Genomic DNA, 27,424 nt, shown 5'->3' with positions numbered 1-27,424 from the left:
GACCTCCAATATATTACAGTTGGTTCACTCAGGCATACCTAAGGTTAGCATTAAGAGGGAGACTACTACACCACATACGCCAGAGTAGAATGGTGTGGCACCGTACGATTGTGGAATCTGTCTCTATGGGTAGATGATGTAACAATGCCTGATGTGGAAGAACCAATGGATCCTATTTATCCACCTAAGCCTTCCTCTTCCATGAAGAGGCCTTCATGGCTTAGGAGGCTACTTGATGATGCTGAAGGACATGCTGCACCCCGAGGAACCTTTCGTGAAAGTAAGAAGCCTAATAGGTATCAGGGATACCTGACCATCATGAGCACGATCATACAAAATGAGCCTTCATCATTCTCAGATGCCGTCAAGCATCAAGTATGGAAGGATGCTATGACCATTATGGAGAATGATGTTTGGGAAGTAGTTCTCAAACCCCAGGACAAGTCAATTGTTACTTTAAAATGGATTTACAAGATAAAGTTGTAGCAGATGGAAGTAAAGAATAGTATAAGGCTCGTTTTGTTGCTCGTAGTTTCTCCCAGAAGGAAGGTATAGACTATGATGTGATATTTGCACCTGTTGCCAGATATACGACGATCCGCTTGATCATAGCCCTTGTGGCTTCACAAGTATGGAACCTACATCAGATGGATGTCAAGACCACATTCTTGCACAGCTCGATCAAAGAAGAGGTATATGTGGAGCAACCCAAAGGACTTGAGATTTACAATTGAAAATCTCATGTACCTAGGTTGAAGAAGGCTCTCTATCGGTTGAAGAAAGCACCCCGAGCATGGTATGAGAGGATCAAGCTGGGATTCAGTAGGAATGAAGCTGATCCTAACCTTTACTTTAAGGTTGAAGATGACAAACCTTCCATACTAGTGTTGTATGTGGATGACCTCTTTCTAACAGGTGCATACCCTCTCATTCACAAATGTAAGAGCGAGTTCGCTTCTAAATTTGCAATGAAGAATCAAGGACTTGAAGTGTGAAAGAAGCCAAGGGAAATTTTCCTATCTCAAGGACTGCAAGCCTGTGACTACCTTGAGGATCTTAACTTTCAGAAGTTATATGGTAGTGATGTTGGACCAGATTTGGGAAATGCCTCTAAGTTTCAAAAACTCATTCACGTTGATGTTCTTGGTGAACCTCCGTCCGAACATATGTTTTGCAGTTAGCATTGTGAGCCCATTTTTGGTTGAGCCTCAATAGATTGGTGCCAAGAATCTTGTGATATGTCTTCAGGACACAATCTCTCATGGATTGAGATACACTGCCGAAAATATGAAACTGCATGATGTTGATTAGGCAGGTAGTGTGGAGGATCATTGGAGCACTTTTTAGTGCTATTTCTCTTTGGATTTTGCTTCGATATAATGGATGAGCAAGAAGCAGAAGTCGGTTGCCATAAGCACCGCCAAGACTGAATGCATATCTACAAGTATGATCTCATATGACGCTGCGTGGTTGGGGAAGCTCTTTAGTGAGCTGTTTGAGCACATACCATTGTGATTCTCTGTAACAACCAGAGGTGGGATTCGATTATTGAGGAATCCCGTATTCGTCGATTGCTCTAGCAGATAGACATCATTTGGGATATGGTAAGTCGATGAGCAAGGAGGCTACATCGCATTAAGATGATGTATAGGTCGATACACCTTGTCAAAGCCCCGAGTAAAGATCTAATCTGTGATTTTCCCAAATGACTTGGAGTCGTCAAGAAACCCTTGTAAAAGGATCCTGCATGTTGCATACATTGAACTCTGGGAGCTCTGAGGGCTTACTGGAGCAACATACGACCACAAGGTGACTGACCCTCCCCTGGTGGTGTGCATTGGAACAAGATGACTCGCTTTCTTGTGGGACAAGATGATTCGCTCTCTTGTGGAATAGGATGATTCACTCTCCTGTGTAGCAGGATTGATGTGTTCTCCTGTGAGGCCTGGATTGTGTGTTCTCCATGGAAATTGTAGTAGGATTGATGTGTTCTCCTGTGAGGCCTAGATTGATGTGTTCTCCATGGCGATTGTAGTAGGATTGATGTGTTCTCCTGTGAGGACATGATTGATTAGTTCTCCTATTGAGGCGTCCTACCCATGTAGTCTGGGACTCATGGGAAGTACCTCTCATCTGATCAATGGGCAGGGAAATGAAGTTAGGAACCATAGTAGTACCAATGGACGCATCGTTGTATCTACCGTACTCCATATGCTAGGATGACCTCCATTGATCTGGGATCAATGATACTGGTCTGGGACCAATGGTAGGAGTTGTACCATACTATGATGCTGACTTCCGGTTGGTTGAGACTGGTCTGGGACCAGTGGTACATACTCCGAGACTGACTTCGTGTCAGTGCAATACTGGTCTGGGACCAGTGAGAGTGGTACATACTATGACGCTAACTTCAGGTCGATTGAGACTGGTCTGGGACCAGTGGTACACTCTCTGAGACTGCGATACTGGTCTAGGACCAGTGGTAGGAGTGGTACTTACTATGAAGCTGACTTCGGGTCAGCTGAGACTGGTCTGGGACAAGTGGTACGTACTCTGAGACTGACTTTGAGTCAGTGGAGGATGATACTGGTCTAGGACCAGTGGAGTTGTACTCACTATGAGGCTGACTTCGGGTTGGTTGAGACTGGTCTGGGACTAGTGGTACATACTCTGAGACTGACTTTGAGTCAGTATGATACATCCTTTATCATTTCTTCTTCTTCATAATTTGGACAAAAGCAGAGCAGAATAGAACAATGCAAGAGCAGAGTAGAACAGAGCAAAATTGTACCGATCAGTATAGGGCAGATCAAGACAATGTAGAACAGGCATAATGGAGTAGAGAAGGTCAAGGGTCAGGCTGTACAGGGCAGTGCATTTGATGGATGAATAGTAACGACCGATAGACAGATTGCAGATGAAGTTCCCGCTAGTTGAAAGGGAGTGTTAAAATTGGCAACTAGGGCAAAAATTCATGTGGGTCATCTTATTCATGGCTGATAATATTTTTATTAGATTCCTCTCATCGAGAGGTGTAGGATTGATATAAATATCATCCAATTTCGATAAGTATTCATGGAGATATGAATTTATTTTGATTATGGAATTATTATCAAGCTGACCTACAACTCATGTTGGCTCAGAAGCCCAACACTCGCATCTATTCAAACACCAACAATGTGTGTAATACAGGAGGAATTTTCCTCATTTGGACTCACTCATCTCATCACATCTCTCTCTCTCTCTACTGCACAGAAAAGAGTCTCTTCTCTACTACGTAGAAAAGGGTCTCTCCATCACACATGTGAAGTCGGAAGCTGCTGAAACTAAAGCTGCAACTGCAGAAGTAAAGATTGACCTACGTGGACTAGAAGATCTTCTCATCTGAACTACATTGTAGGTTCATCTAAACCTCCTCTAAAAGCCACAACTTTTGGTGGTGGAATCAAGTCAATCCGACGGACGGTTTGCAAGATATCGACTGCCCTACTTTGAGGTTGGAAGCTGCCGAAACTGAAGCTACAACTGCAGAAGTAAAGTTTTACCAGCGTGGACTAGAAGATCTCCTCATCTGAACTGCGCTATAGGTTCATCTGAACCTCCTCTGGAAGCTTCAACTTTTGGTGGTGGAATCAAGTCAATCTGACAGACGGTTTGCAAGATATCGACTGCCCTAGTTTGAAGCCGGAAGCTGCCGAAACTGAAGCTGCAATTACATAAGTAAAGTTTGACCTGCGTGGACTAGAATCTCCTCATATGAACTGCACTGTAGGTTCATCTGAACCTGCTCTAGAATCCACAACTTTTGGTGGTGGAATCAAGCCGATTCGATGGTCGGTTTGTGAGATATCGTCTGCCCTAGTTTGATGAGAAGCCACTAATGCTAATGCTACTGATCTAGGGTTTGCTACTGCTGATATGAATCAGATTTATTGTACTATTTCTCTCTGCTGAATTATTGAAAATTAAAGAAGATTTGATCAAAGGGTTTCCCCACACATTGTGGGGTTTGTCCCTGGCTAGCTGCCACATCTTATGTCTCTTGTCTTGGCTTGTTTTCTGTCGATTGTTTAATGTTCTATCTGCACTTTACTTTATGTACATGTGATTGCAAATCTGTGGAATATAATAAGGAAAATAAGTAAACTGTTATAAGCATAGAACATACCATAACTTAACATATTTGCTCTGAAAATAAGGATTCATGATCACTCCTTTGGGTCAAGTGGAATTGGATTACCGTGCCAAAAGTGTTGGGGGGCTAGGGCCTAAAAAATATTCATCTATTTTCTAAATTCTTGGCTATGAAATGTGGATGGAGGTTGGTTTCCTCAAAAAACCATGGATGTAGGTGGTCACTCATAAATACATTTCCCCCAACTCTCTAGAATACTAGATTTGAATAGCTGATAAACCCAGAATAATTCATCAATCATTTGGAGGTTTGTGCTAAAATTCTTTAACACCATTAATAATGGCTTGGCCTAGAGGATTGGTAGGGGATCAAAATTCACAATTAGAATGGACCCATAGCATGGAAGTGGTCGAAACTACTTTCTTCCCCCTCCACTCATCATTTCATTAAGAGACATAGGCTATACTAGGTTGTCTCAAATTGCAAATCCTACAACATCCTCAATTTATATTCAATGGTGCCTATCAATTGGGAAGTTGGGCATAGAGGAGTATTTGTATGGCCCATGGAAGGAATATTTACAAGCTCTCTTAGTTGGAAATATTAGATTGATAGAAAGATATGATGAGCTCATTTAGAGAATTTCCCTTTTTTGGAGTTTAGATGCCCAATCTAGGTTACCTGTTTCTTTAGTCTAACAGAGTGGATCTTGACCAGATCTAGTGGTGAAAGGAGGTCTAGCATTTGAATTTCCCAACAAAATAAATAATGTTCATGTGGTTCCTAATGGAAATAAAGGAAACAACCTGGATATTTCACAAACATGATTTATGAGTGGACAAGGCTAGTGTTCTTTGAGTAAAAACAATGTTGAATAAATTCCACACCTATTTATTACATGTCCCTTCTATTAATAACCATGGTCTACTTTCACAAATTCTATCGGTCATCTAGTTATTTGGGAAGGTATGGACTTGCAAGAAGTATGGAAATCTTGGTGCTTCAACCCCAACAGTTGTGCCATAAAATCCCTCCCATTAATTATTTTTTGGGGTGTTTGGCTAGATGGTAGTGAGGACATTTTCTAGGACAAGTAATCAATCCCTGATCATATCATTGTGGATGTATTTTCCACATTAAGCTACTTTCCCTAAGAAAAATACATTTCCCCTCCTAGATTGGTCACACTAGAACTAATTAAAAAAACTTTTCCTTGGGATTTTTCAATGGACCCTCCTTAAACCTAGGACAAAAAAGCTCAAGCAGATTCATCCTCTATCTTTTAGAGGCACACGAGTTTCAGGGAAAATTCAATTTGGAAGAGGGAACAATAACCAGATTGGATTCTTAGCTTGTAAAAATCTACCCTTTTTTCCTTAGGCAAAGGATGCACACAAATCCATATTTTTGGGGATTTCTATTTGGGGGGGAAATGATACAAATCTCTCATTTTAGATGAAAACACATTTATAGGGAAGGAACCAGAACAATGGACAAGATTTCTAGAGAAGGCCTCAATCTAGAGCAAGGCATGACCTAGGTGGATATTTGTGGCCACCCATTTATTCCACTTGGACCCCCAAAATCGTTTCCTTTTAGTTTCCTTATTTCTAACAAAACATTCTATTTTTGGCATTTTTCCGGGTCCTAAACTTCTGAAGCTATTTTGAGGCCCTAAACTTCTCAAGCCATTTTGAGGCCCTAAACAACGATTTTTGTTAAACGCACCAAGCTTGTAATTTCTAGGTTAGGAGCTTGCTGGGAAAATTTGTTGTCCTTACATAGATATTTCTAATGAAATATCATGCGTGACAAATGAAAATCATATGCCCAAATTACGACCTCGGGAAGTTAGAATCGCAACTAATCCCTACGTGGCCCACAAACTTTTGGCGCTTCATCTCCTAGGGTTAGGTTTTTGGATGTTTAAGGTTTTTCATTGTTTCTTAATAATAAAAAGGCCTCCAAGCCTCATTATAACACAATTCAAAAGGCATGTACTTGTCACATCTCTTCTCAGAGATAAGCTATTATCACTTGAGCTAATTTGTTTCTACTATGTATGTAAATAGTTTTCAGTAGTTGTTATTCTATTAATTGAAGTTATGTTTCCTTGTATCTCTATGTTTGTGTTTAAATCTGTATTTCATTCCATTCCTTCATAAGTTCGAATCAGTGGTATCAGAGCGGTTTTCTATTTCTCCATTTTTCTGTGCATGTCCCTAATCAAGTTGGGGTATAAGGAATTCAGACTTGAATTGGTTGAACCCTTGTAAGACCAACCTCACCGAGCCTGACGACCTCTCATGGAAAAAGAAAATAAATATGAGGGAGTAGAAGATCCTTTCAAAATGTTACTTGAATAAGCCCTCGAGCAACAAAGGAATGAGATGATAGATAAATTTTCACAAACCCTTTGGCAAGTATAAATGAGAAAGGCATCTTCATACTGAAGTCACTTTGGAGGTGCCACCCCCTTTAAGGTAATAGTTAACTTTGGCATTCCTATATTTGAGGCCAAATAAACAAATATGTCGTAGATACATGGTTAACTATGTTGGAAGGATATTTTTTGGTGCATAAATTTTTCGATAGGGTAAATATTATTTTATTAATCCTCATAGATGCCCTCTGTGTTAATGTTTGGTGGAAAACAACTGTGAGCAGAGGGACAAGAAGTAACCCTCACAATTTTCAATCGTACCCTCTTGTAATTATTTCTGAGATGTCGTCAAGGAACAATATTACCATGTCAGAAGCTATGAAGATAAGTACATAAATTCAAACTTACTACGGCAGGGAAGGGACCAAGATGTGCTAGAGTTCACAAAATTTTTCCATAACCTACACACCAAGTTGGGTATCAAGGATTTTTAGAAACATATGGTACTCCTGTATTGTGGTTGTACGCAAAAATATATCTAAGAAGAAATGAATTTCCTGAAAATCTTCTCGCTTGGTGAAAAGTACCAATATGTTGTGGGGATTGAGCATAATTTTAAACAAAAGAAGCAAGACTTTGGATTTATGAATCTGAAGTAGGGAAAAGCCACCTCTAAGCTATAGAACAAAGGACAGATCCAAGGATAAGTGACCCAGGACAACCCATCAAAGCCATAGGAAAAGCGTAACACTACAAAGGTGAAAAAGGAAACGAAAAAGTGGTCTGAGTTCCACAAGAGCCCCACCTACAACACAAATGAGTGTCACGTTAAGAAGACACTGGTTGCCGAGCTAAAAGCTTCAAATTCATATGCATGTTCCAACTCTAACCTAAAAAATGATAAGGGGAATGACAACAGGAAGCATATTATTGATGCCAAACCTAGTGCGACTGTTGCCACCAACAAGGTCAAGAATATTGATCTCGAAGATACATAGGAGGGTGAGCTTATCTTGCACTCACAGATGTAGGTGAAGGGTTCACCACTGCATTTCATTGTCGACAATGGAAGCCAAAAGAACCTCATATAAGCTGAGGTCTTGAAGCAGTTATGCCTACCAACAACACCACACTTGCATCTGTAAATCCATCAGATGGCTCCTCCAAGGGTGAGATCTCTGTGTCATCTAATAATGCCACTTTCCCTACAACATCAAGCTCCTCATGGATGAGGTATTGTGTGATGTTTCTTACCTTGAAGTATGTGATGTGTTATTAGGCCAACCATAATTGTGGAAGTGTCATGTTGTGTATGATTCCAAGCCTCACATTGTTATTATTACTTTGGGAATTAATGTATACATGATTTTGGAGATAGCCCCACCTACCACCATTTCTTATATCTTCGCTAAGAAATGCAGTAATATCGTATGCCATACTTGGAATTTTTTTATCTTTGTGATTTTCTCTCAAAGTAAGGGGAAGATTGTGGTCACATCAATGGCCCCCAGGAAGGGTTCCTCTACACAAAAAAAGTAGGTGGATAAGGTTGTGGAAGAATGCATAGACATCTTCTCCTCACCCACAGGGGAACCTTTCGATTGTCAGGTCAAGCATTTGACTAATCTAACTCCTCGATCAAATCTACCCCATGGTCTGATATATTGTTGCTCTCCTTTGGAAAATAATGAAATCAAGTAGTGGCTCCAGGAGTTGCTACAAAAAGGGCATAGTTTCCCAAGTTCCTCATCTTGTGGTACCCCACTTGTAGTCGTAGAAAAGAAGGATGGGACCTAGAGATTTTTCATTGATTATCAGGAACTAGATAAAATAACTGTTAGGAATAGGCATCCAATCTTGTGGAATAATGACCTCTTGACTAGATCAAGGGGAGCGAGTACTTCAACAAGATTGATTTAAAGTCTAGCTATCGCCAAGTTTCATTAGAACCCATAAATGTATGGAATACTGCCTTCAAATCCAAGGCGCACCCTTTTGAGTGGTTGGTCATGCCCTTGTAGTTGACAAATGCCCTTGCAAGTTTTATGATGCTAATGGATGACATCTTGCGGGCCTTCACGAACACGTACGTTTTTGTATATGTGGACGACATCCTCATCTTCAACAAGATTTGGCAAGAGCACTTGTAACATATTTGGGAGGTCCTTCAAACCCTGTGAAAACACAAATTATGTGCCAACTTGTCGAAATGCACCTTTGGCATGAATAGCTTGAATATTTTGGTTACATAATTTATGAGCAAGGTGTGCATGTGAATCCAACTAAGATCCAGGTCATCAGGTATTGTCTAGGCCCAACCAATCTATCAGAGCTTCAAAGATTTTTCGGCCTTGTCAATTTATATTGAAAGTTCGTGTTGGGATTCTCTCATATCACTTGGACTTTAAGTTAAGTAACTAAGGGTAGAGTGAATGCGCCATTTTTTTGATCTGAGTCCCAACAGAAGGTGTTCATTGAGTTGGAGTATCGCCTTTTCTTTGCACCAATACTAATATTTCCATACTTACAAAAACCATTTGAAATTGAGACGGATTCCTCCGACTACACCTTTGATGCAGTTCTCACCTAAAAAAGGAATTGGGTGGCTTATCACATTGAGAAACTCTCTGATTCAATTCGTAAATACCCCACCTACGAGAAAGAGATGTATTTCATCGTGTAAGCTTGCCGATAGTGGAAACATTAAACTCTAGGGAAGGAGATGATCATCCACAAAGATCACCGAAATATTTAGTTTATTTGTGGAATTGAGGCTTCTGTGATCCATAACAAGTTCTGAGAAGATTTTTCGGCGTAAATCACATTATAATGCTTTTGTCGACGTGTTTCGAACCAACAAGTGTGGTTCATCGTCAGGACAAGTTGAAGAATTAGATCTTGGCTGCATGATAAATAGAGAGAGCAAAGCCTCCAATGGCTAAATTTGACCAGGCAATGACTATATTGACCTGGGAAATCAGACTCGCTAACGTCTATATTTGACTAGAAAATAGCTAACTGGACTGGATCAAGGGATAGGGATAGGAAAACAAAATTGGTCAAATAATAAATGAGATGGTTATATGCCTATTTAAATAAGGTAATGTGAATATAGAAATTAATTAGACTTATATAACAGTTATATAAATAAATACTAAGTTAGTTGTTTTAAGAATTAGTTTGATAACTATAAATCAAAATAAATCATTAATTAAATGTTACATAATTTAAATGTAAGATAGATTTAATTTAAAAGGGTTAATAATACATCCATATGTAATTAATAGTTAATTATACTTTAGTTTAATATAGGTAACGAATATAATTAATATGAATCAAAATTAAATTTATAAAAATTAATATAATTTTGATGTTATTTTAGAATTATATAATTTAATATCTAGTTCATTAATTGCAAGTTAGTTTTAATTTTATTTAATCTAAAATGGGTTAATGTTAAATAAACATATAACAACTAACCAATGTTAAACCTATTATTAGATCTCATTAATAAAATTATCAAAGTCAACCTAAACTATAAACCTAGAACTATTTAGAGATTATAATAGGAATAATCCATTAAATTGATAACTTATTAAGATAGTCGAATAATGGACCTAGGATCTGCGGCACAATTTCCCACACTTAACTAACCAAAGACGAGAAATAAAGGAAAAGTATTGCTTTATATTTAGTTTATACTAACTCAAAGGAATTTGTAGATCATCCAAAATAAAAGATGGTTCACATACCTGCAACAATTTCATATGGAAATTAAGTACAAGAAGGGAAACACCAATAATTTTGTAGATTGCCTCAGTCAACCATAGGTTGTGGCGCTGACCACTATTCTCAATCCTTGTGCACATGAGACTTTTGGATGGCCGCACCTTTACAAAAATGATCTAGAAGTTTCCACCACATACAAGATCTTGATGGACGGTAAGCAAGTTCCATACTTCCACCTCAAGAATGTATTATTATGCCACCTGAGACACCTTTATGTTCCTTCAAGCGAGCGAGGTATGATGATTTGGGAGGCACACTATAATCGTGTCGCATAACATTTTGGCATAGAGAAGATAATGGGAGTACTGCAAAAGTATTTTTATTGGCTAAATCTCTAACATGATGTTGGAAAGTAAATCAAATCCTGCATTGTTTTTGACATGGGCAAGCCCACCATTAAAGATCAAGGCTTGTATACTGCTCTGCCTACTCGTAGTCGGTCCTCGGAATCCATCTCTATGGACTATATGTTTAACCATCCTTCTACCAAGCATGGAAACAATTATGTATTTGTGGTCATTAACAAATTTTCTAAGATGGTCATATTGGTTGTCTGCAAGAAGGGTACCACAATAGAAGCCACTACAAACTCTTCTTTGAACGTGCGGGTACATTTCGGGATCCTTATGATCATTATGACAGATTGATATAGAAGGTTCCTAAGCACATTCTAGTCGAGCTTCTAGTCATTATTGGACACCAAGATCTCCAAGTTGATTTCATTCCACCCACAAACTGGTGGCAAGACAAAGGTCGTCAAAAGGATGACAGTGAACATAATACATGTGTATAACTCTAAGCATCTGCAAACATGGGATGAGAGTCTTCCATATGTGCAACATAGTTATAGCAAATTTCTCCATAAGTTGACTGGCCACAACCCCTTTCAAGTGGGTCTAGGATTTCAACCATTATGCCCATTGATTTTGAGCTTCCTCTTGCAACTACATAGGAAGAAGCTAGACATATTTAGTCTAAAGATGATAATACAACTAGGTTTATTGAACGCAATCAGAAAATCCGCTAGTAGGTTCACGTCATCTTGGACAAGTCCAAAGCCAAGTACTAACAACGACATGATTAACATTAGGTTCCACTTAAGTTTCAAGTGGGTGACAAAGTTTGGTTGCATTTGTCAAAAGAACACCTTCTCAGAGCCCATGGAAGCTTCAAGACCTATGATACGGGCCTTACATCATCACCAAGGCTATGGAAGACAACACTTTCGAGCTCAATATCCCTTCATTCCTTGGCTTGCACCCAATATTCAATGTGGATTGCCTTTGGCCATACTTCCCACCATTGCTAGACACATCATACATTGCTGAGCAACTGACACCCAAAAGAGCTCAACACAAACTACATGGAACAAGCCACAACTAATCAGATCGTGGAGACATATATAAAGAACACTCACCAACAGATGATCTAACTGTATCGGGTTATCAAAGCTGACTAGCTCCAGCACGAAGGCAAGTGGCTCACCATGGACCAAGTTTAGTAGAATTTTCTCCATCTCATAGAGGCACTCAATGCAATGGGGGCCATTTCTTCCTAACGGGAAGGGATTGATCTAGGTGGATATTGGAGACCAACTTCCTATTCAACTTGGACCCCTGACACTGCTTTCTTTCAGTTTCTTTTATTCTAGCACAACATTCTATTTTTGGCTGTTTTTCGGGTCCTAAACTTCTTAAACCATTTTTAGGCCCTAAACATTTTTTTTTGGAAAATGCGACAAGCCCATAGCCCGGTGGGTATGGGTTTGTTGGGAATTTTCTTTTTCATCAGATACACCTTTCTAACGAGCTATCATGCACACCAAATGAAGATCACATGCCCAAATTATGACCTTGGGAAGTTGGCATTCCAACTAATCCCAACATGGCCCACAAATGTTTGGTGTTTCATCTCCTAGAGTTAATTTTTTAGAGGTTTATGATTTTCTATTGTTTCTCATTAATAAAAAGGCTTCTAAGCCTCATTATAACACAGTTCAAAAGGCATGTAGCCATCATATCCCTTCTCAGAGATAAGCTACCATTGTTTGGGCTAATTTGTTTCTCTTATGTATTTAAATAATTTTCAACACTTACTATTTTATTAATTAAAGTTATGTTTGAGTGTACCTTTGTGTTTTTGTTTGAGCTTGTATTGCATTTCATTCTTTCATAGATTTTGATCAATCCACGTGGAATATTTACGCCGTAAGGCGTTCCCCTATGAAACCAACTCTCCTTTGAGGTTACGTGTCTATTTATGAGTGCTTGATTTAGTTGTTAGATGATAAAAATTGTTTCAGCCATCGGATTGATTCCACCGAAACGTTATAAGAATTGCAACTGGCATATCTCCATTGTTGAGTTGAGAGTTTGGTAACAATTTATAGAAGACCGAGACTCTGTAATGTCGATCAAAACAGCGGCTTCGCCACAACATCAACTACTTCCTTCCCCGAGCACTTGCTTGAATGTATCGGTCCCAATCTTGCTCAAGTGCTCGTCTGTGTTTCACGGCAAATGCAAAGGTTTCAAGTTCAATTCTCTGCGATGTCAATCCTTGCAATCCACGGCTGTTTTTCGAAGGACCTCTCGACACAGGCGGGGAACGGATTCCTAGAGCCGAATGCTGTTGAGCGCAATGTGGTTCGTCTGGGTTGCCGAGCAAGGGTCGAATGGCACCATGCAGGCGGGCAATGGGTATTGTGGGTCTCCTCTATGGCTATGGCATTTGGGTTTCGGAGATTAACAATCCATATTTGAGGTGGGGTGTGAAAATCCCATAACTTCGAGTCATAGAGCTATTGGCTCTGAGCACCATGGATCCCTCAATTATGAAAAGTATGGAAGTAAAGTTAGATAAACTACCCAGCAAAGAAAATTTTCAGGCTCCTGATCTGCGCAAAGCATTCCAAGTAAGTATGCTTTTATACCCTTGGTACAGACTCAGAGTAGAACATTGGAGATCTTCAATTTCAAATTTCAACCCCAATGATTTAAGTATTATTTACTGAACCGAGTAGAGAGAATTTCATACTAAACCCACCGCAGTAAATTTTACTTGAAGAAAATGCTGACCCTCCGACTGCTCTGTCTCTTTGTATTGATATGGGAATCCCAATTTCTCTCACCTATTAATCTTGATATGCATGCAGACTTTATTCAAAGGCAGATCATTTAGAGAGTTTACCAGTGGAGCTTTGTCCAGGGCCAACGCTAAAACTGCAGTGGGTCCTTTGGAAACTATCTGGTAACTTTTCTTCATTCATTCTTCGTTTTATTCAGAGACAAGATGAAATGTTTTTAATCTTTTTATTGGAAATTTCAAGTTGCATTATGCAGACAGCATGGTGCTTACTCTATAAAGTCCAAGATCCTACTGGAAGTTACTGCTTAGTAATGGGAAAAATGGAAAGAAAAATCTTTTCTTTTTTTTCAATATCTATTATTCTTAGTATCCATTTAGGGGTTGGGGGTGATGGGAGAAGGGTTCGGTTCCAGACATTTTTTTTCTTCCTGTTCTTACTGTTTTTTAGGTCTTGGGCTTCCTGAAATTTATAAAGCCTTTTATCTTTTGGCAGCAGAAAAGCCATCATTCAAATTAAGTGTGGCTGATTACAAGGAACTAAATAGAGATGATGCAATGCGGAAATGGTCATTTTCTCATGGGGTTGTTAACAGCTTGGACTGCTCAAAATGTAAACGTTAGAAATACTGATCGAATCCTCTTGAAACAGAAGTTCCAGCTGGCTACGAGAATCCTTGGGTCTGGGAAACCGTGGGTTGTCAGATGAAAGCAAGGGAATTTGGATGGTGGAGGATGAATGCTGGGACGAAAATTACCCACTGTCTCTTCCACAGTGCTATCTCGCTTGACCTCTTCTCAATGTTCATGGGATGCTGCAACCGTGGTGGGGTGGTGATGATGCTTCTGCATCATTGAACTTGGTGGGAAAAGGTGCTTTTGAAGTAATCTGACTGTTGACATCCACTTTGAATTTGAAGTCAATATCTCTAAACCTTGTATGCATGGCACTGGATAAAGGTGACAGTTACTTGGAGGCTAATTCTCATTTTATCGGTGTTTTTTATTACTTGGAATTTTCTGAATTGGTTGGCCTTGGGAATCACTCCTGCTCAGTTAATTTTCTTCTACACTTGTCTCCATAACCCACAGAATTCAAGGCACTACAGTCACAAACAAAATTTTAAGAGTTTCTCATCATTGCTTTTGGAGATTTACATGTGGGTCTGCACTTCGTAAGTGCAGATTTGAGGTGTTTGAGAGCAGATTTGCACAAAGAATTTTAGCAAATTAATGATTATAAGAGCTGATCTGAACATTAGCTTGATGTCCCATCAATTTCTCAGCAGAATTTAGGTGTAACAATTGAATTACAGTAAACTAATTTTCTGATACCAAGTGTCTTTGTTGGTCAAAGTCATTTTTTTTGCACTTTAGATCACATAAGGATCTCTCCTGAGGGTAGAAAAGCACTAGCCCAAAGTGCAGAGGGAGTATACAATAGGTGACAATGTATCCTCCCTAGTTCCCTTTTAATTGGATGGCTTCTAAGCGTTAATTGTACAGAGAACTTGGAACTTGGGAATGTATGCCTTTGTATATGCAACCATTTGCCCTATGAAGCTCTATAGTTGGATCTTCTATGCCTGGCTTCAACCTTGTAAAATTTTGAGCAATCCAATTATTTATCAGGAAAATAACACTTCTCAAACTACATTTCTCTAAAGTTTGTTTACAGAATTTGCAAATCTTATTGCACTCCGAAGTTGTAGGATGCTTTTTTTGCTTTTATCAAACCTGCAAAGCGCACAAAAATTTCGACCATGTTTTGGCAGGTGCCTAGAACTCACTCACTATGTCACTCTTAAATTGGTGAAAGTCAGTTTGTGTTTCCAGGGAACCTTTATTTTCCCTAGAAAAATGAGGGCAATCAGATGATCATTGTATCTAGTTGCATTGATAATAGAGAGTCAATTTAGAACACAAAAAATAGTGTGCACATTCTAGAGCAGATGTAATGTTATGTTGTTCTTTTATTACTTTAAATAGGACAATTTTTTTCAAAAGCAACATCAACAACAATTGAATGGTTATCATGGTTGTAATATAGTTAATATGGATTCAGAATAGCCAAGAATTGTATAGTGTGAGGCCATGTTATATGTATCTCCTAAGAGGCCAGACACATCCCCCAGGGTCTGCATGTCTGTATCCCATGTCTCAAATACATGACACACTTAGGTATGTGTTGGACATGAGTTTGACACATTTCCTAAAAAAAACAAGACACGTGGAAAACATGATTCTGACACATGACCTATCATGTCTCGAGTGTTGGACGTGCAAGGAGCCAAAACAGAACTAGAAAAGCAGTTTCACCTCCTTTTTTCACTTCCAGCCACAGGAAAATGCTCTAATATTGTGTAGGTGATTGTGTAGGTAAAGAAGAATGAAGGAGGTGAAATTGTCATTTCTCCAATTTTAGTGTTCTTCTTTTATACCACAAAGGTCACAGGAAAAAGGGAAGAACGTCAATTTTGGTGTTCATCCCCTTCTCCAAGTCCATCTACCGCTGTCACTATTCTGTCTGCTCGAGGAAAAGCTGTCGGCACTCTAAACCACTTTGCTATAGGAGAAGCTGCCGGCACTGCAAACCACTTTGCTATAACAAGACACCAAGCTCAAGAAAGAACATATCCACCGTATCTGCTATCTGCTCTACTTTGTATTTTGCCATTGGAACGTCTACCTGTAATATTAGTGTCTATGTAATACATTGTGATTTCGATGACATCAAGGGACTCAATGAGAAAGCTGTAGTTCTAACTCCTAAACTACTATTTTATGTGTGTTGATTCTTGAATACTCCAATTTCTTGTATGTTTGATGTAGGAATTAGTTGCATCAATATTAATATTTTGTAAATGTTCTAAATTTTTGAATATATATATATATATATATATATATATATATATATATATATATATATATATATATATATATATATATATATATATATATATCCTTGTCACATTTCGAATGTTGCTGTGTCCTGTGTTGGATGCTCGTATCCACGTCTCTTGCATGTCCCAAGTCCTGGTGTTGTGCGACCTAGAATCCCATGATGAATTGAATCACAGATCCATTTTTAATTTCAAATGAGTAGAATTGAAAGAACATTTGATGTTGAGTCTCTCCAAGTTGTTTGAATCAATTGTTCTCTTTTGATGCATTGTATACTTGAGATTCAAAGTACTTGAATAAGTTTAAAAAATTTATATGCAGAAATCTTCCAAACTCATCTCTTAAAGGGGTTCTAGCACCAGAATTGGCCCTTCTAGCTTCGCTGCAGACACTGTAAGTGCCTGTTACTCAAATGAAGCTTGCACATGAGCCAAGTTTTTGTACAGTTATAAGTTAGTCTAGAAATATGAATTTGTTTGCCGAACTGTTGACATGAACAACCTCGAGCAAATTGGTATCTTATGCAGGAACCTTCGTGCAAACAATATACTGGGTACCATACCGAGAGAACTTGGTCAACTAAAGAATCTACAGAATTTGGATCTGGCTTTGAATTGGCTTAGTGGTGCCATTCCCAATGAAATTGGAAATTTGTCAAACATTGCCATAATGTAAGATAAATCTAATCTGGTGCACTTTGATCGAGCCCGACGCTGGATATTATTAACAAATGCATTAGCATGTCTCCCTTTTGATTATTTTAAATGCACTCGCATAAGTATATACCTTCTTGTGCAGATCCCTGGAGGGCAATAATTTGGCAGGCACCATACCTCCAGAACAGCAGTTGACTCGGTTTTGGGTGCCAATTCCAACAACTTGGGTAAAAGTGAGCTTACAGTTAGCCATTTGAACAAGCTGTTCCCATGGCCAGATTACACAATTTGAAAACTTAATGTGTACAAGATCAAAATTCATTCAGTAAATAGCAACTTTGAGCATTGAAATAGATAATAAGAGCAAGAATTCCCATAGCTGACCAATCTCATAGACAATCAGTGAAACCGGTGCAACCAGGACCTCCCTCAAGCCAAAGAAGAAGTGGATCATTTGCTGGATTACTTTCTGACTTCACAGAATAGTAGAAAAGTTCTCTTCCATTGGCCTCACTAACTGTCACATACCTGCATGAATATGAAGAAAACACAAAGACTTTCATGCAGTTAATTGTTCATCCAATAGAATATAAGAGTGGTAGAATCACATCTTTAAGCACTCCATATAACAATTTTCGCTCCTAGTCTTTTACATATTTTGAACTCTCCATGCAACAATTTTGACTTTAATATTTTTTAGCTTCAATTGTCACCAAATTTATTAAGTATCCATAGAAATTAAACTCTGTTCAAACATATTCATAGTCTGTGCATAACAATTAGATATCTGTATATCTTTTATGTTTTTCTGTCTTTCTTTGTCATATAAGCATGCACTCTACAAGCTATGAACTCTTTGGTTATGTTCTTAATCTTTGCATAAGTACACAGCTAATTGTTTATTTACAAACAGGGGCAAATTCATGCATGCTATTTTTGAAAATGACTGTGTTAATGAATAAATATTCTTTCCAGTGAAAAATCTGGCACTTTGAATTTGTTACTTTCAATTATTGTTACATTTGAACATGAACTTTATTCATGAATAAATATACTTTACCTTGGATAGATATGGCACTTACCCAGCATATATCTCATAACTAATATTGCCATGATATCCTGGAAAGGACTCCACTCTGGCATTTGCAGGTGCTGCCTTGCAATTCAGCTGAAGTGAGGTGATAATCAGAGATATAATTACATGGGTAGTGAATAAATTAACCACAAATTGCATGGACTTCGTCAGGGAAGACATTGTTATGGAAATACACCTAACCTCACTTCAATTAAAAAGAAAACAGTGTGTCTATACATATATATTTCTCGAGTGCACTTCTAATAGGCCTCGAAATGCTTTGATATATATGGACAGTTCATTAAAGACAACGATAATTCTTATTTAAAATGATTCAGTTATTTTCATGACTCATTTGAACATTTAAAGATTATGTCAAATCGTATGTATCTCTATCAGTGTGAATATCCTCAGGCTAAGTCAACAGAATATTTTCTACATTGCCCCTTCAAGATGATCAAACGTTATCTTCTCTACCTGCCATTCATTTCAGCCCGCCAGCCGGTGTAAAGACTTCCTGTATCCATGTAATGCCTGGAAAATAGCATCCATGACCATATCCTGGAGCTTATCTGATTGCCGATTTTCTGAATATTTGGCAATTGGATGGACAAGGATATGGGCACGGTTAAAAATTTCACGGTTTTTATGTCCGCCAGATTATTAAATATTTGGGGAATCTGCAATCCAGATAAAACACTTAGTCAAAAATTTAACTGCGCCTCCAAATATTTGGGGATTCTGTAATCGAAATAAAAAATGCTGTCAAATATTTAACTGCTCCCCTAAATATTTGGGGAATCTGCAATCAAGATACCATACAAGGCTGTACCGAAATCCAAAAGTGAGAAGACTAATTAAGTTGTTGGAAAGAGGATCCACAGTTGGATATTTATGCCATGGGATGTTAGGCAAGCTGCATAATTTCTGATAACCAGTTCCTCATTTTTCAGATTTCATAGTTGGAAATCATGTTTTGTCTTTGTATCGAAATGAATGGCACTGAGTGCTGTGAATTTCACCTAGAGTACTCAGAAGCATTTTGAATACATTGGTGTTTCATCTAGAGTGTAAGTACTCGGTACAAGTAAAGTTAGCTTCATGTTCTCACCCATAATGTTTGCCTGGTTCGTGACCAACATCATGATAGGATAGTATAATATTGTGAAATATTATCCTAGAGCATTCAAGGCATTCAACCCATATTATATATACTATTACTTTCATGAATATCACTAATAAGGATGGGTGATGCTTGTAGGTTTAGTCTTATGTATAACAGGTATTGATTATTCGCATGATGATATGTGTCTCATTTTATCATATAGTATACTTGGAACTGTTTTCTAACTGAATTGATAAATCCATACCAATGATTTTCTCAAACAAAATTCGTAACTTCATCCCAATTATTTATGTTAAAGCTATACAAATAGAAACACTAACATCAGTGCTTTGTTCTGACTGGATCCAGTGCGGAGGCCATGTTTGCAGACTTGGGCCATTTCAACAGGAAATCAATCCAGGTCCAAGCTATATGTCAAGGACATAATTATTAGTATTTCATCATACTTGTGTGCTTCACCCTCAAGTTTTAGTACCATAATGAGAAATTTGGGTTTTTCGTTGCAGCTTGCTTTCTGTGTGTTGGTTTACCCATCTCTGCTTATCACATATACGAGACAAGTGACTTATTTGATAGAAAACCCAGGGGACATAGGCTCTACATTTTACAAAGCAATACTACAGCCCGTGTATTGGTTAATGTTCATTGTTGCCACTTTAGCAGCCATTGTAGCCAGTCAAGCATTGATTACAGCAACATTCTCAATCATAAAACAGTCCATGGCTCTTAGCTGCTTCCCTCGATCTTATTTTCCACCACAGGGATGAAAAATGTTGCCTTATTTCATATCATAATGTACTGATATTCAGTATATAATGAAAATTCTAAGCATTTACCATGTTTTAAATATGCATTCATTTTTAAATTTATGGAATTTATGGTAGATTATCTACGTATGAATCATGATTTGAAATCTTGGCATTGTAGAAGAAGAATACCAAAGTTTTGTGATTTTTAGGTTATCATTAGATAGGCAAAAGATGGACAAGATATTACAATGTGTTTTTAAATTATGTTTTGGAAGAGATAAAAGTTTTGATAGCGTTTTCAATTTACTTCAGTTTTGACAGTGGATATGTGAGCTTGGCTATATGGAGATAATTAGAGCTATTTAATACTACTCATTGTTTGGTGAATTTGAGATTCAAAGTTTGTCTACCAAATGTTTTACAGCAAATTGACAACATTGGCTAGCTTGCTGCTTGAATTCGCATCAGCTCTTGAAATGTCACCACTTATGAATTACCAACGGAGAATAATAGCATATATATGGTTAGATATTTTATTTTTCTTACTTACATTGTTACTGGTCTTGATGGTGTTGTTTTGTTTGTGGCGAATTTTAAGAAGAATTGATCACACTCCTTTGGAAGTGCCAGCCCTTGATGCTCAGTTGTGATGTAAAATACAGGAAGATAGAAACCTTTGCATTGTTGTATTGATAATATGTTGTTTTTATTGACTTTTGAGGCTTGGAAAAACTTGTTTCCTTCACTGGTGAGAATATTAGAAGGATAATCTATGACAAATAGTGCACGGGACATCGTTTACACAAAATATTTTGCTTATACTACCCTTCACTCTGTTTTTTACTATCTCTGAAGGCGTTTATCTATCATCTGTATTGAATAAGGTACCACAAGGAGGTTGGTGTCCCTTCCTAATTGCAACAATTTTTCTGACCATAATGTTCTCTTAGAACTATGGAAGGCAGAAAAGTATAAATATTTAGCACGGAGAAAACTCAGCATAGAAGGTTTGAATGGATTGCTTGCGAGGGTGAATTCACGTGTACCAGGAATTTGTTTCTTTTGCAGTAACCTTATTTTTGGCATGTTGCTATTCTTCCACACACTACTATTACTTACCCATATTCAAAACACACATCACTAATAGTTTCAAGTGTAACTCAATATCATCCACCCTTGCATTCAACAATGTCCATTCACATGTCATTATTCTTCTACACACTATTATTTATAAAATATCTATATTCAACATACACATAACTAACAATTTCAATTGCAACTCTTTATCATCCACCCTTGCTTTCAACAATGCCCATTCACATGTCCCTATTCTTCCACACTTTATGCCTTACGGCGTTTCCTTTGCAACATCAGGTGCAAATGCTAGTATAAAACACATATAAAACACAAAGATAGAGAGATACATGAAACTCAACGCCAACTACACAAAGATCACTTTCAAAGTTGTGTCGCGGCTTAATATGTGCATCACTTTATATCTACTAGATTTACTCTTCAAGGTTTTTGTTTGCCATTTGTATTTGTCCTTTCATATTCGTAGTTGTTACTTTGTTGGAAGCCCGAAGGCTGTTTCTTATATCACATGACCTCTGTGTTTTTTGTAAAGTTTCATCACTAAAACTGATGTATAACATGTATATAGACACAAGTGAGGGGAGCTCTATATTTATATGAGCTCTTTCAACCGCCTTTTCTTTTATGGTATTTTCTTATATAAGAATATAATAGCATATATGTATCTAAATAATTTAATTCTCGCTCATTTTTTGAATGAAATTAGTTTCAATGAACTCTTTAGAGCTCCACGTAGATTAAAAAAAATGGCTTTGTGATACCAAAAGATTTGAAGATGAAAAAATATTCTCTTAAAACATTCTACCGCTCACATTAATTATCATAATCATCAAACCCTTAAATTATTGGGTGAAAGAGTGATCAAACATAGAACCAAAACACTCATTGACTTTTGAATTTGGCATCGCCTTATTGGATCAGAAGAGTGATCACACATAAAACCAATAGATTGCTGAATAGGGAGACGTGTATTCCTCTCCTACGGTCTACCACGGCAAATCTCCTTGTTACTTGACGAGGAAGTCCTCCTACAGTAAAAACTCCCTCCACGTATTTCACGTTTCGAAATAATCCATTTCTGCAAGAGAGAACCAACAGTGATATTGTGTCATAACAGCAGTAAAATGAGGAAAAGGAAGATATCAGAATGTGAAAACAATTGAGTTCAATCACTTACTTGTTTCCACCATGACTGGTAGCTTTCAATTTACTCCATGCAATTCTATCAGATTTCTTTGTAATTGATCTGACAGCCATTACAGTCACACTACTGAAAGCCATGAACAGTTCCCATGTGCGTTGTCCTCCATTTTGATCGGGTTCTGTAGAGAAATAGTGGCGACCCACAACCTCTTGGCCTGGAGAAGTGTATGGGTATGCTGATACATTGAAATTATTCGAAAAAGAACCATTAAATCTGTAATACTGGATTCCTTCCGAGTAAAGGCCGAGAAGAGGACTAGAATCCTTTGAAACTCTTATTTCTGCAGCAATTCCCTTCGGCAGGGACCGATCCTGCCGCCAAAATAGATATTGTGCAAAATGCAGAATGCGGTCACTAATACAGTAAGTAGGAAGCAGCTATGTATGTTGAAGAGAGCCATTTTAGGTCAGTGGATATCTTCTCCAAATTTGTTACATAAAGCAGTGAGGAAGTGGTAGAGATGGATTCTTGATATGTATACTTTTCTGCTCCATACCGTGAACGGCTACCGTTGAGACATTGTGTGTACCATTGGAGAGCTATGATGCCAAGAGTCATGCTGCTGCGCAAGAATTAATTAAAAAATAGCAAACACATGTTATGCCAACTGGAAATTACACGTTGCTGGCCAACGTAGACTTCTTCAGAAAGGTAATTGTGGGTCTAGTGAAATATTATTTTATATAGTTAAATAAAACTATGATAATTTCTTAAGAAAACTCCAATAAATAAAGTAGAGAATGCATGCTATTCAGATAATATTGATGTTTAGATATTAACTTCTAACATGCCTGTGGGATATCATAATGGTTTTGTTTACCTTCGCACTCCACAGTGGTCAGTATTTTGAATAACTACTACTGTTTTTAAATCAGTCGAGTTTTGCATTACTCATGAAGTTGACTTTTGTATTTACCTTGTTCCTTAAGCAAATATACTATTATATAGCTTGTAAAAAGGTGAAGTATAGATATCAAAATGAATTTCTAACTTATTTTAATTTAATATATATTGGCTTAGCCGATTAGATAACTGTAAATGATATTCAACCATTTGCTATTTTTAGATTGTTTTGTTTTTGTTTTTTTAATAGATCTATAATCCTTTTGTTAAGCTCCATTGATTTTTCCATTAATTGCTGCCTTGATTTATGGAATTGCAGCTTTTCTTAACTTATGGAAACCAACTGCAGTAGTTTCCTTAAGTTAAGAAAATCAACTGTAATTACTAAATTTATAATTGGGAGCTATTGAAGTGGTCCATCACTTTGATCTGATCTCTACCTTGATTTGTGGTTTTTCTAACACATAGCTTTTAGAAGCTTGATGGAAGCTTAGCTATATGTTTATCTGTTGGTCCCCAAGCTCATATCTCAAAACCCCTTCAGTTTTACACCATCTAGCTGAGATAGCAGAGCTCGGAAGTGCCTTCAGAATTTTGTGTTCTTTTTCTTGGACAGAAGCTGGAGTGCTGAAGAAGAAGCTTGTGGACTGTGGCCTGCATCAATACTTCACCAATGGCTGGAGGTAACTCGTATCCCTGGGCATTAAGTTTCAGTGATTCTTTTCAGTTCTTTCCGCATGTAGAATCGCTATTCAAGTTTATTAGAAATCTAACAGTTGGTATCGGAGCTGAAATTTTACCTCTGTCTTGGTGTGAGATTTACTTATAAATAATGGCTTCAAGAGTACCCTGTTTTGCTTCACATTTTTCGGTTCGTAATTTCGTTTCTAGATCGAAATTTCGACAGGGCTTGCTATATTTTCATTTTCTCGATTTTATTGGCGGCGGCCATTAGTGTATTATATGGATGGGTTTTTCATATAATTTTGATTTTGTCCCCTTCTCTGGATAATCAATGTCGGAATTTATTGGTGGCTTTCGTATCGTTATTGTCCATGGGGTTATAAGGGTTGTTTTCCGAGTCTGTTTGTTCGTGGCCATGGAGATTGTAGAGAATTCTGCTTCATCCACGGAAGAAGATACCCCAAGTCTGTTAGACCGTCTGGACTCGGGCTTGGCAGGCCGAATATTCAGTTACCTGGATGAGCCTATGGATCTTGCTCGCCTTACTGCAGTTTCCCGTTCCTGCCACCGATTCGGTTAGTAATCTAGATTTATCTCCGCTTCTATTGGTTTCCAGCGAATATCACATGGTTGTCTCCATGCTGGGCTAGCTTTCATTCGAACCTTCTGGGGTTTTCTGAGGTTTACAAGGCGATCATTTTTTATAATCACAAAATTACTCTTCTTCTATTTTGTTCCAGATCAGTTGCATGCTATTTATATTCGAATCATTGGTTTTATATAAATCGCTTACTTTCTCGCAAATTTTTAATAGGAATTTTGTCAAACTTTCAACATGAATTGTGGTGATTGAAATGTGCTCGAGGGTTTTGAATTTTTTTATATTTTTGATATAAAGCAATTTAAAGTTTAAAAATAAATAAATTGATAACAAATAGAAAATTTGAGGGTGATTTCTTGCTTGATTCGATTTATGGAACTTGGTTTTATTAAATATTGAAAATGTCCTGCAATGTGATTAGCAGAATACCTGAAAGAGAGTTTACAAATAATCCATTATTGTTTTGTTGCCTAATACAATAAGGAATTATGGTCTAGCCTACAGAAGTCCCTTTATGGTAATTTCTTGTATGAGCTATACATGGGTATAGCTTGGCTTATTAATTTTTTGGTATTACATTAATACCCAGGGTCTTAAGGTAAATGATCGAGTTTCCGAGTTAACATAACTCTGCTAGCATACCCTGGACCGCTAATCTATATGCGGGATTATTTGTACCGAAACAATTAACATAGAATGTGGGGTATAAAGAATATATGAAAGAAGTTTATACCGCTATTATATGTAGGATCATTTGATCTGGATACCCGTGTTAATGGATTGCCGGAAGGACCGCTAATCTCTGTTTGACGGGTAATCTACGTGGGGAATTATTTGCCTTTGATTCCAAGTTCCGAAGTTAACATGATTGCTTGACACGGGGAACATTGGCTTTGATATTTCAAATTGGTCTTACCAGCAATGCCACTGAGACCTGGATAGTGAAGTAGAGCCTAGACCAACCTATGTTGACACACTCAATTTGTGAGATGTTAAAGAAAAACCCGGTCAAAATATGTTGAGAACCACTGGACGAGAGTAAACTATTGGGTTATATACTGCTCCGCTCTTTCATCCATGTGTTGATATTGATGTTGCCGTCCAAAATCATTTGCTATAATTCCAATTCTTAATAAATTATTGCATATATAGGATCATTAGAATTAAATTTTGTTGATAGGTTAACGCGAGCATTTCATAAGGGGAGATAACATCCCAGTTATTTTTTACTGGATCAAGAATTTATATGAATTTTTTTTGTTCAATGCAAAACTTTGCAAGCCCATACGCAATGAGCATGGAGGCTTTGGCATACGTGCTCTTTCATGTAAGATTTATGGTACAGCTATAATTGTGGACGCTTATTGGGATTATAGCCTAAGAGGTTTCCTTTTGATAAAAATAAACACGAGATCTTTAAAAGTGCTACATGAACTTTTTTTTAATTATATCAAGTGGTAAGAGCGAGTGCTCCTTAAATTTTTAAGGTGATAGAGCATTTTTATTATTTGATAATTATTTTTATGGAAGAGTATTTTCAAATGGATGTCTTTATGTAGCAAGGCTTCGTGCAGTTAGCAGCCTTAAAGACTTGCACAATTTGTGTGTTAGCGTGTGCCATGCTATTCAATATATGTTTATATGATGGTTCTTGAATTCGTTAGCTGCGTCTCCTGATCCCATCATTATCGAATAATGGCACTCTGTAAATTTTATAATTGATTACATATTCATTGTAAAATTTACGCTGAACTTAAGGACGAAGCCTGAAGTCAAGCCAGCTAGTCTTCGAACTGCATTTGCTATGCAAATGCAAAGTAGATCAAAGCTGATTCAGTCAATCTCCGGGTTAAGTTTATAAATTGAACAATCAATTTGTAGTCATTTTCGGTAATGTTGACTGCTTTTGATTTTGCTGGAGAATTATTACAGTTTTATGGAGTTTATTAAAATGTCATTTTGACTTACTCCTTTCAGTAAACATTATTTTTCTCTCTGGTTAAGTTTTGTTTATGCAACAAAATAATGTCTAGTGATCCATATGATTTTAATTAATTAGAGAATAGCCACAGCATCTTTAATTAAATAAAATTATATATTGATTGGCAAGATCACATAAAGATTATTTAGACATTAAATTGTAATTAATTACACTGAATATAATAAATTTTATCCCACTGGAATTTTTATTATATTTATGTGATTAATTAGGATAAAATTTCATAACCTACCCACAGGAGTTATGAATTAATAAGTTTTATCATAAAGTTTTATTGAATCTGCTTGAATTGAAAATTTAGCCCACAGGCAATTTTCATGTCATTTGATTCAATTCTTTTTAGCATGTTTTACATTGGTAAAACATGAAAGTTCATAAAGTTTTATTGAATCTGCTTGAATTGAAAATTTAGCCCACAGGCAATTTTCATGTCATTTGATTCAATTCTTTTTAGCATGTTTTACATTGGTAAAACATGAAAGTTCATAAAGTTTTATTGAATCTGCTTGAATTGAAAATTTAGCCCACAGGCAATTTTCATGTCATTTGATTCAATTCTTTTTAGCATGTTTTACATTGGTAAAACATGAAAGTTCATAAAGTTTTATTGAATCTGCTTGAATTGAAAATTTAGCCCACAGGGAATTTTCATGTCATTTGATTCAATTCTTTTTAGCATGTTTTACATTGGTAAAACATGAAAGTTCATAAAGTTTTATTGAATCTGTTTGAATTGAAAATTTAGCCCACAGGCAATTTTCATGTCATTTGATTCAATTCTTTTTACCATGTTTTACATTGGTAGAACATGAAAGTTTATTAAGCCTCAACATAAGCATGTGATTTTTATTTTGATGTAGTAGTACAACCTGCAAATTTCTCTGAAATTCGTTCTGACATTCCCGAACTTGAGGAAGTAATCTCGTTTGTTTGTTATGAATCTGATATGGTTAATGTTAATATTAACACATGGTGGATTGATTCTGGATCAACAATTCACATTTCGAATTCCTTACAAGGTTTGCAAAACCTAAGGCAGCCAGTGGGAAGTGAGCAAAGCATCTTATCAGGAAACAAGATGGGCTCACATGTGGAAG

The 27,424-nt window shown here is 37.2% G+C and overlaps 1 long non-coding RNA gene across 1 annotated transcript; it reads left to right on the top strand.

Moving 5' to 3' along the window:
* The first annotated feature begins 16,563 nt into the window (after nucleotides 1-16,563).
* Nucleotides 16,564-17,687, top strand: LOC149259853 (uncharacterized). Its single transcript, XR_016247782.1, has 3 exons — nucleotides 16,564-16,688; nucleotides 16,823-16,966; nucleotides 17,094-17,687. It is a non-coding gene; the product is annotated as an uncharacterized LOC149259853 (long non-coding RNA).
* Nucleotides 17,688-27,424: the final 9,737 nt, after the last annotated feature.

The sequence above is a fragment of the Pinus tabuliformis genome, chromosome 6 (genome assembly GCF_031772625.1).
Source record: "Pinus tabuliformis cultivar Carrire ecotype Pingquan chromosome 6, CPIR1, whole genome shotgun sequence".
In the NCBI taxonomy this organism is placed as follows: Eukaryota; Viridiplantae; Streptophyta; class Pinopsida; order Pinales; family Pinaceae; genus Pinus; species Pinus tabuliformis.
The sequence above is the reverse complement of the archived record's forward strand: the minus strand, read 5'-3'. Positions and strand labels throughout refer to the sequence as shown.